Raw genomic sequence first — 11,689 nt, forward strand, 5'->3', positions numbered from 1 at the left:
CTAGCCTACTCAAGTTGAGACTACTTTTGATAACACATTCACACACCAATTCAGGGTGGCCCCAAGACTGAGTACCAGCCACCCCTCAACTGGTCCACAACCTAGCAAGTTGGAGTAATAGCAAAGAAGCCTCCAAACACCTACTCAACAAAGGAGAGAGATCCCCAAAGACAGCCGATGCTCAAGGATTGGAAGGATTAATATTATGAAAATTATCATCCTACCTATGATGGTTTGAATTAAATGTCCCTCATAGTCTCAGACATTTGGTTCCTAATTGATAGTGCTTTGTGTGAGGTTTAGAAGGTATTGCCTTGCTGGATAAAGTATGTCATCAGAGGCAGGCTTTCAGAGGTGGAAGACTTCAATCCAGAGATGCAGGGAAGGTTCAACATACACAAATCAAGAAATGTAATGCATCATGTAGATGGATACTCCAAAAATCATATGCTTACATTTCCTATAACCCCTTCTCTTCCCTCCCTTATTTCTCCATTAACATCTCATCATATAAAATACACATAAATATGCATATATAATTTTAATCCTAAATTCCAAACACTTAAGAAAACATGTGGTATTTGTTTTTCTCAGTCTGACTTATTTTACTTAAAATAATGATCTTCAGTTCCATCCGTTTTCCAGCAAATGTCATGTTTCATTATTTTATATGGCTAAATAAAACGACATTGTGTGTGTGTACCTTATTTTCTATATCACCTTCTCTGTTGATGGATATTAGACTGTTTCTGTTTGTCGATAGCAGAAATCCTGCCGCTGTAAACATGTGTGTGCAACTCTCTTGATCCTGTGTTGACAAAGAATCTATTGGATGCAGATACACTCAGAAGTGGTGTAGCTGGGGCCTATGGCCAGAGCGGCCTGTCACAAGATACCCAAAAGGATCCACTCAGTGACCTACTTCCTCCAGATATGCCCCACAAGTTCCCAGAACTACCCAAAATAACATCACACTGGGGACCAGACATTCGACACAGGAGCTTCTTGTTTGTTTGGGGTAACACAGGGAAGATTTTATGCCCAACTCCATCAAACAGAACGCAGCTGTAGGGGCAGAAGCGAAGCTTAATTAGGGCAGTTTGCTGAGAGGCGACATGTGGGAACTGATTTCTAACTCAGAAACTTCCTGGCTCACACGTCTACCAGGTCAAAATGCTATCTACAAAAGGCATTGCTTTTACAGCATAAAAGCTGCTCACATCCCATTTTATGGGATATAAGAAATATAGGATTTCAATATATGAAAAAGATATGGACACAAGGCCTGGGAACCCTGTCTGCTTGGGCTCCCAAGGATTTCTTTATCAAGAGATAACAGCATACTGCTTGGAAACCTGAACTTTAGTCAGGCGCTAACTAAAAGATGTCAAGAGAGCTACTATCTTCATTTTACAGGGAAAATACCAGAAGTTCAGAAAGATAACGTCTTACTTAATAACCTGCTAGTAGGCAAAGCTGGGTCTCTAGGCTGCTAAGGTCAAAGTCTATGCTTTCTCATATTGTCACTTACCAGCCAGCTTCGGTTGAAAACACTACAAAGGCTACCACCTTTCAAAAGCAAATGAAGGTTTCAAACCAGAGCAAGCAGACACGGGGAGGGCTCCTCCAGTAAAGGCAACAGTCTGGAGATTGGAAGTCACGGTATCTCACAGCTAGAGAAGTTAGCGGTCCATCTGGAAGGCCAAAATGCAGTGTGGATTTGATAAAACAGCTAGTACGAAAACAGTTGCAAATGCTAACAGAGAAAAGAATCACTGTGTGTGTGTGTGTGTGTGTGTGTGTGTGTGTGTGTGTGTGTGTGTGATGCACTCTACATGCATGTCACATTAACTCCCCTCCCTGTGCAGAGGAATCCTACGCCAGGTGTGGAGGCAGTTCTGCTCACAGACAGCAGTAGAAGCTGGCTAGACTTGAGGTATGACCAGAGCCACAGGCTGGTGTCTTGAGGGATTCTGGAATCAGTGTTCTTACTTTTGGACTCAAACTCATTTGAAAACCAATGATTGGTCTTTTAAAATGCTAGGAGATAGGATAGAGGTGGAGATAATCACTCCTGCTGCTTCTGAGGAACAAAGGGAGAAGGACAGTGAAAGAATTACAAACCCTAACAGACTCTCAACGGCAAATGTCTTCTGAGGCCCATGTTCACCTGGCAGAGTCAAGCATGTGCCATCTCAAAATATCATCCATGGTCCACGAACTACTTCGGGCCTGGAGTCATTGGCCTGTGACTTCAGAGAGGGCGCCTTGATCTTTTTCCCTATAGGCAGGGATGTGTGGCAATCCTTTGGGAGAAGGACAGGAACAGCTCTGATCACAGGAGGCTGCTGGTGAGGCTGTGGTGAGAGCAGAGGAACTCAGCAGTAACCCTGAACTTCTGCTAGCCTCCCCCCACTGCCCCGACCCCGCCTCTCCTACAACATGCCCAGAATGAATCTGAACTCTGAAACCTGTGTGTCCTGTCATTCTTTTACAAATGCATTGCCCCTTGTCTTAAACATCTGTGATCACCATGGTTTGGAGCTCGTCTCCTATGGAGGTCTCTGTGTACATGGGTGGTAAGAAAAGGGTTGTGATTTTCTCTTCTCACGTGTTTTCTGCTTTCCTCGGTTCAGAGAGAGTGCAGAAACACTGAGAGCCGAGAGAGGGGATTCCTTGCCCCAGGACCAAGGTGAGCAGGACCCTGGCTGGGACCACTTGTGTTCACAGTCCTTGTGAGTCACAGGGCTATCGCTGCACAACTCGATTTCTGTCTAAATGACTTCCTTTTCCAGCACCTTCTTTACCAATGTGTGTGCAACCGGGTCATTAGTGACAAGGCAGCAAGTGGTTGAGAGGTCACTTTGTGGTCACTGAGTGGAAGGTTTGGAGGACAGCACAGTTCAGAGACATTAACGCACGTGACCTAAATGAGTCCATAGAAGAAAGAGCATCACATAATTACTTTATTATATTAGTTAATAACCCATTAAATAATAATTAATTATTAGTAATTGATTATGACAGGCAGTTTTGCTGCATATAGTAATATAGGTTGGCGATTACTGTCTTTCAGCACTTGGAATATGTCATTCAGTGCTATCCTTTCTCGTAAGGTTTCTGTTGAAAATCTGTTGTAATTCTCATGTGTTTGCCTTTGTATGTGACTTTAATACTTTATTCATGCAACTTTGGATGTGTTCTTTGTTCCCTATGTTTAGTGCTTTAATTATAATGGAACACGGAGTTCTTTCTTGGTTTTGACCATTTAGTGTTCTTTGTGTCTCTTGAGCCCAGACGATCTTCTCTTTCTCTGAGTTTGGGGAACTTTTCTCCTATGATTCTATTGAATATATTGTTTATGCCTTTAGCTTGCTCTTTTTTTATACCGACAGTTTGTAAATTTGGTCTTTACCTGCTGAGAGACATCTCACTGGCCCATCTTTGGTCTTCCAATGGTGTATACTACAAAACCCGAGTGTCCACATACTCTCTTTAGCTGATATTCTATTTTATCTATGTTCTCTTTCATTCCTGGTACTCTGTCTTCTACCTGATCTGTTCTATTTCTGTTTGTTTGTTTTGTTTTGTTTTTTGAGACAAGGTTTCTCTGTGTAGCTCTGGCTGTTCGGGAACTCTCTTTGTAGACCAAACTGGCCTCAAACTCACAGAGATCTGTCTGCCTCTGCCTTCCAAGTGCTAGGATTAATAGGGTATGCTATCACCACCTGGCCTATCTGATCTATTCTATTGGTGAGGCTTTATTGAACTTTTTAAAAAGACTTAGTAAACCTTACATATATAAATTTTCAGTTTTATCTTTTAGCATTTCAGTCTCTTTATTGAAGAGACATTATTTCATATCCTGTATCGACTTTCTCGACTTAATTATTTTATTCAGCTATTTATTTGCATGGTCTTTGAGTTTATTTAGGATCTTATTGCGTAGTCTCTTGTTTCCGTAAACATTCTTATAGCTACATTTTTATTATATCTTTTAATTAACTTATTATTTGTGCATACAAATGCCACTGCATGTATGTGGAGGTCAAAGAACACCTTGCAGGAGTTTGCTCTCTCCTTGCCGTGATGGTTGAAGGGATTGAGTTCAGGCCATCTGCTTGGTGACAAGGGCCTTCACCTACATATAGAAACATGATAGGCAATCGTTAACAGCATAAAGCAAGGAAAAACTCCTCTGCCTCCACTTCAGAAACAAAAGCAATCAATCAAACAAAACCTGGTACACTCTGAGCATGGCAGCTTAACCGGAAGTCTTATAATCATTCCTTAAATTCTTTGTCCTGGATTTTGTCTAATTTGTTCTTTGGGGGGATTAATATGGAATCAGGATGGGGGGGTTACACTGCTTTGATTGTTCATATTTCTTACATTACTCTATTGGGATTTACTCATCTAGGGTTATGTTGTCGCTTAAATTTCTGATGGTTTTGACTTTTTTTATTATGCTTTTTTTCGGATGAGAATTTTCAATGTCTAAGTCTAGACTGTGGCAGAAATGAGGTGTAGAATCTAGACACTCAGTTTATGTGCCCCCGGCAGCTGGTCTGATCCCTGTATTACTCCCAGAGTAAAGCAGCAATTGTCTGAATAACAGCAACTGCTGTGGAGGCCAAGTTGTACCATGTAGTACCCAGTCAAATGCAATGGTCCCTTTAGCTTTAAGGACTGCTGGAAGATAAACTAACCAAGATAGTGTGGTGCATGGGGTAGGAGTTACTAAGAATAGGAGTGGAAGGGAAGAAGACTCTGTAAAGGCAGGGATTAGTGTGGGCCAGCTAGAGGAAAAGTGGGGAAAGTACCTGGAAGGGAAAGTTGGGGTAGTGTTAGAGTCCACGGATAACAAGGACTGGAGAAGAGAGAAAAGAAAAAGCGGTCCGGCATCAGCAGTGTGGGCTGTGGCTGGGAACAGCAGAGTGTACCGTTTCTGCAGGGCTGTGGCTGGGAACAGCAGAGTGTACCGTTTCTGCAGGGCTGTGGCTGGGAACAGCAGAGTGTGCTGTTTCTCCAGGGTGCCTTTGGTACTCAGCAACTGCCTTAGTTGGTTCTTTGCTTTCTTGTTTTGTTTATTTTATTTTATGCTCTTTTCTTAAAATATCTTTTTCTGCCAGGTGGTAGAGGGGCACACCTTCAATCCCAGCCCTGGGGAAGCAGAAGCAGGCAGATCTCTTGTGAGTTCGAGGCCAGCCTGGTCTACAAAGTGAGTTCCTGGACAACCAGGGCTGTTACACAGAGAAACCCTGTCTCGAAAAACAAAAACAAAAATCCTTTTCTTCTATCAAGTTTAAAGGATGGCTTTCTTAGATATAGAAATTTTGATGGGAAACTATCTGCTTTTAGGGCTTGAAATATTTAATTCCCTGAATTTAGATTTTAGAGTCCCTTTTGAGAGCACTGATATTTGTTTTTGTAGATACGTTTATGCTTTTCTTTTATATAGCCTCTGTGTGTGTGCCCACGTGTGTATGAATGTGTCTATACACACGAATGTGCAATTGCCTGTGTGCACTCCTGCAGAGGCCATAGGTGTGTGGTAGGTATCCTGCCAAAGCACTCTCAAAAAAATATTTTAAATATCCATATTTAAAATTATTTATTTTCTTCATGCATTTGTGTGTGCATGCCTGTGCCTGCCTACTGCCCATATCACTGACTCTAAATATACACGTACAGCAAAAGGTGGAATTCAGCATTCTCAAAGTTAGATGGTAAAAATAATCTTAGAAACATACTCTCGCCTTCCTAAGAGCCTGAGTCTCTCCCCAGGAAATTAACATGTTCATTATGATTCAGCAGAAGGAAAGGGAGAGTCAAGTTTACACTAGCAGGTGGTGAGTGAGTACCTGTTGATTACAAAACACTGAAATTCCTTAGTCATTGGCTGAAGGTCACCTTACAAAAGGATCTGAGTGTTGACCGCTAACACTCTTAATCACAATTGTCTTTCTAATAAGTAACTTTTCCCAGTTGCAGCAGGGAGATTGCACTGGCCAGGCCCAGTCAGGGACAAAGGTGGTTTAGGTTTTGCTGAGACAAGACAAATAAGAACAAGAGATTGGACGAAACGCTGTGGTTCACACCCATTCCATTAGCCACTGTGGTATCAAAGAGTGACTCTCCCTTCTGCCAGCAATTTAGGAAAGAGCTAACAGTCTCCTTAGTAGATGAGGGCACTGAAGTTCAGAGGAAAAAAGGAAACTTGAACAGGTTTAAAATCTTTGAGTATCGGGTTCCTCCTCCTGGTTTAAAGTCAGGGCTTTTCTACCCTGGTCTGGAGCCCTATCCATTCTGTGTGCTGTTGTCTAAATACTGTTCCGTATTTATCCCGAGGAACAATTAATCAGCATAATTCCAGGGGCTTGTCACTTGATCCTGTCAAACTGACAATCTGAGCCACCACACAAAAGAATGCGCCTGTGATTCTGGGTTAGTAAACCAAGTCCATTTTCATCCTGAAAATTTTACATTTAATAATCACATTTCTCCTGTCTTATTAGCCATTTGCCTCAAACTCCCTTTCAACAGGTTGTTCTCAAATTTATTTGGCAATCTGATGTGAACACATGTTTGGAGGCCCGTAAGCTTGCTATATGCTACATGCTCTTCTTGTTGGGATTTCAGAAAGGTGTTCCATAGTGCTTTTGACCTCCATTCACTCCCAAAACCTCAGCAATGACTGGTCTGGCAAGACAAGTCACTGACGCAATAGTGGGAGAGCACCGTGGGAGTAGTCAACCTATTGTGTGATCAGATTTAAGTCCCGTTCCACAAGATGAAACCCATACCTGGCACCATTACCTGGCCAAGAACTGGGGGCTAGAAAGGACTTAGGCCCTAAGGGGAAACCTACTGTTCTGATGCTGCTAAGCAGACACAGTATTAAACTGATTCCTGATGCATTATACCCTTAGATGCATCTCTCAACCCTCATTGGAGGAGACTCCATTAACGGTTGGCAGTGATTAACGCATTGACCTACCACTAGTCAAGGTGCAAAGAATAAGAGACCACAGAGTGCTCGGGCCTAAATGGAACTTCCCCAAGTGCTCGGTACCACGCACACACAAAGCTCAGGGGCCAGTGCAGAAGTGAGGGGCTGTAACAGTGAGAGGCGGTGGATGATTAGAAAGAAACAGTGTTCAGCCGGGCGGTGGTGGCGCACGCCTTTAATCCCAGCACTCGGGAGGCAGAGGCAGGCTGATCTTTGTGAGTTCGAGGCCAGCCTGGTCTACAAGAGCTAGTTCCAGGGCAGGCTCTGTATATACAGAGAAACCCTGTCTCGAAAAACCAAAAAAAAAAAAAAAAAGAATAAGGAAACAGTGTTCTGGGACACAGCAGGGTAGCTGTACATATGAACTCACAATGGTTGTAGCAGCATGCACAGAGCCTGCGCAAACTCAAGCCCCAGTCAGAATCCCAGCATGGAGACTTGAGATGGGTGCAAAGTCACACACCTAACTGAGTAGCTACTGGCTATTGACAGCTACCAGGAGAGGGAGAATCAACTCTCTCCAAAAGTGTAACCCCTGGCAAGTTGACCACTCTGTTGATTTGAATGAGAATGACCCTCATAGGCTCATATGTTTGAATACTTAGTGTCTAGTTAGTAAAACTGTTGGGGGTGGGGGGGGTTAGGAAGTGTCACCTTATTGCAGGAGGTGTGTCACTGAGAGTCGAGTTCAAGGTTTCAAAAAATTCCTGCCATTCCCAGTATCTCTTTCTCTGCTTTGGTGTTGGGTCTCAAGAAGTGAGCCGTCAGCTACTTCTCCAGTGCCCTTCCTGCTTGCCTGCTACCACACTCCCCACCGTGGACACTAACCCTCTGAAGCTGGGAGCCCCAAGTTAAACATCTTCTTTATAAGTTGCCTTGGTCATGGCGTTTTATGATAGGAAATTAAGACAACCACTCTCCAGTGGAAGGCCATACATCCAACAACACATGGACAAGGGACTAGGGAGATGGCAAAGTTAAGAGCAAGGCCCAGCTCGCTAATGGCCATGATCTCCCTGCCCTGGCCCTGTTTATACGTTACTTGTTGGAGTGAGAACAGAAAATGTATCATGTGTGACTCTCCTTCATATTGTTCCCATGGAGTTTTTACTGTGTGTGAACGTGGTTGAGAAGGCTCTGATCTGTACTGACCTCTCCCAGCCTCTACTTTGGACCCTTGGTTGAAACAAAAATGTCCCATTTTTTGGGGGGTGGGGAGAGTGAAATGTCTATGGGTCTCAGTCTTTCAAAATGATCAAAATATTTTTTGAAATAACTAATGATAAAAAAAAAAATGACGCTTGTGGTGCCCTGGGCTTAGATCAGTGGTAGAACACTTGCCCAAGTACACACAAGGTCCTTTCTTGTTCCGGTGCCAGCACCAGCAAGAGAGACTTACATAATTACCTGGTAAACTTCCAACGGAAATAGTTTTGTTTTAGCATCATGCAACTCTTCCTTTAACTGTGAACTCTTTTTGAACCTACTATTTCATTGATATTTTTATTTTCCATTGAGATTCACGGTCGCCCCCATGTAGGTTTATGCTGATTACTTCCATTGTGTTTGGGGAAAGAAATTGAGGGGGTTTTCAATGAGGCTTCCAGCTGGATATCATTTCAAATGGGAGGTTCCCAAGGTAAGTTTCATGGCACCCACAGCATCCGAATGATTGCCACGTAGGAGTCCCATTGTATGTCTTTCCAAACCTCCCCTGTCACTGGGATAGTCACTTGTCATAAGCCATAAGAGAAAAAGACCAAGGCAATTACCCCACCAATCTTTACACTGCTGCACGACCTGGCCTGTCCTTGGCGTGGAGAGCAGAGTGAGCTCCAGAAAGAAAGCAGTTTATCAGCATGAGATAAGCTGCACTAGAGAAAGCCCTGGAAGGCCACACACAGGGTGTGGTCCCTTAGTAAACACTCAGGTTTCTCTACCCCATTTGTCCCTGTGGAAGTGGCCAGACCTGACTGGGGAGCCTCGTACCATAAGAGAGTCCAGGAAATATTATCCCCAGCTATCTCAGATAGTGTGGGGAATTACTGAAAGCAGAGGGGAAAACAGGGGCTGGATTTCTTTGCCTGATTCTAAGCAGATCCTCTGGACACAGCCCACTTAGGATGGCAGCTCTGTGTGCAATTCTTGTCTACCAGAGACAATCAACATATCACAGGAGGAGGAGACCCTCTGACCCAGGTTATCTGGATCTATTCATTTGAGGGCCTGTGCTGCCTGGTTTATGTAAACTTGACACAAGTTAGAGTCTTTGGAGAGGAAGGACCCTCTGACTCCTCTAGAGAGGTCTCTTGAGTTCAATTCCCAGCAACCACATGGTGGCTCACAATCATCTGTAATGAGGTCTGTGCCCTCTTCTGTTTTGCAGGCATATGTGCAGGCAGAACACTGTATATGTGATAAATAAAAAAACATATAACCCTTAAAAGTGAAGTCTTTAAAAAAAGAAAATTCTTCCATAAGATCTAGTTGTAGGGCATTTTCTTAATTAACAATTGATTAGGGAGGAGCTAGCCTATTGCTAGTGGCTCCATCCCTGAGCTGTTGGTCCTTCAGTGATGAATAGCAATGTGGAATCATAAGTCCAAGAAACCCTTTCCTCCCCAGCCTTTGCTCGTGGTGTTTCACCAAAGCAATAGAAAGCCTAGACAAGATAGGGACCAATGGTGATGACAGAATTGTTGTCCCAGTACCTTTTGAGCATGACTGAGGATCTCCTGAATTCCAAACCTCTATTCCTGTGGCCATGCAGACTCAGTACCCCACTCTTTAGCCAAAACTCAGATCCTAACAATGGAGAAGGGGAAGTAGAGCCTCAAAAGCTCCTTCATGCTGTTGACTTTTCTGAGATTGGCTTTTCCTCAGAAATCCATAATAACTTCTGTGGGTTTGGATGAGGCTCCACCCAACACATATGGAGCCAAAAATAACCACAGAGGAAGAATGAAGAGGCTCAGGTGGTCCCCGGCTTACAGACAGTCGGAAGTATAGTATTTGACAAGATGAGGAAAGGAATATGTGTTATGGTTTTCTGTCTCTTTAAGAGACAAACCACGCCCACTCCCTCCCTCATCCGCTGAGGCAGGCTGATCTTCAGCTTCCCGCCTGAGCATGCTCTTTCCCATCTTCCTCTCGGAGAGGCAGCTTTGCTTCTGCCTCTCTCCCTACTTCTCTGCTTTCCCCCTTCTCTGTCTTTCTCCTTCTCTCAATCTCTCTCTCTCTCTCTCTCTCTCTCTCTCTCTCTCTCTCTCTGCCCCCCTTCTCCCTTTCCCCTTCATAACTCCCTAAATAAATATTCAACCTCACTCTGCATCTCGTGTCTATCCATGTCTCTGTCTCCTGCCCGCCTGCAATGTGTCTCTCTGCCTGGAACCAGCCACTGCTGGGGGACTGGCAGCCCTTTCTACCTGGGACTGGCTGCTCCCAGGGCCCGCTGTCTGCTGCCACATGGCCCGCTACCATCATTTGGGACCTACAGCATTTCTGCTGCCTACTGCCGCCCGGGATCTTGAAGTATTTTTAAAAAAATATAAAAATATGAATTTAGTAAATTAATTGCTTTGGGTACACATTACAGTTACGCAAAGCTGATGACTACAGAAAACCACTCTGAGGGTAAAGCTCATGTTCACGTGTCCTGGGGTGGGGTCTGCAGAGGGGCCTCGCTGGGGGGTATAGCTCAGTTGTAGAGCATTTGACTACAAAGGGCCTGGCTGTCATATTGATCCTCTCATCAGCGGAAGAAAGGATGAGGAGTGAGTGGAGCAGGGTGTGATATTCATGTAGTTGTGCTCGGTGGTGGCCCCAAGGAAATGGAAGGAAATCCAAATCATTAAGTTACAAGGCATGATAGGCATCAGAAAATGACAGGAGAGGGGCTTGGTAGGATCACTCGGCAGCTGGAAGTCCTTGGACAAGCCTGACCACCAGAGTTCAATCCCTATCCCTCAGGGTGACTCCCAAAGGTTGTCTTTGACCTCCACATGTACTCTGTGTCATATGTATGTACACACACTCACACACACACACACATATAAATGTAATTTTAAAGAATAGACTGGCTGTCTTAGAAGTTTGGAGTTGGTAGTCACATTTCCCCAAACCACTGGCAGAAAATCTCTCCAGACCAAAGAGCCCACCAGAAGTCACAGCTGCTCTGGGGATATCACCAGCTCCTCTAGTCCCATTCAATGTGCCCTGCATGGGATCCAGCTTCAGTGTATGACTTGGGAACAGAATAGTTCCCAATAGCTAAAGAAGGTACATCAAAACCGAGGAAGCTTTTGTTCAGTTTGAATAAGAAAGTATTGCATTGGCTTTGGGTTGATCCCACTGGTCTCTGGAATTGTTTCGACAAAGCAAGACCTGAGTTTCAGTGGCTCTGGTTGAGGGCTGCCTGATGTCCAAGGTTCTTTTCCTTAAAAGGGTTTCAAAACTATCCCAGATATCCTTTTCGCTCCGACTAATGCACAGGGCTTACTAGACAGCACTGCTATTCCAGTATTGATTGTCCTATTTCCAGTCCCTAGTTTCCAGAAACCAGTGTAGGTATTGAAGTGATCCTCTGCTCCCACGTCTGCAGTCTCCCTTCCCCGGTCACCATCCTGCTCTTCTTACAGACACCAATCATGCCCCACATATTCCAGTGTCCTGAGTATG

This window comes from Microtus oregoni, unplaced genomic scaffold, assembly GCF_018167655.1.
Source record: "Microtus oregoni isolate MIOR12 unplaced genomic scaffold, Mior012 000032F_ref0000030, whole genome shotgun sequence".
NCBI lineage: Eukaryota > Metazoa > Chordata > Mammalia > Rodentia > Cricetidae > Microtus > Microtus oregoni.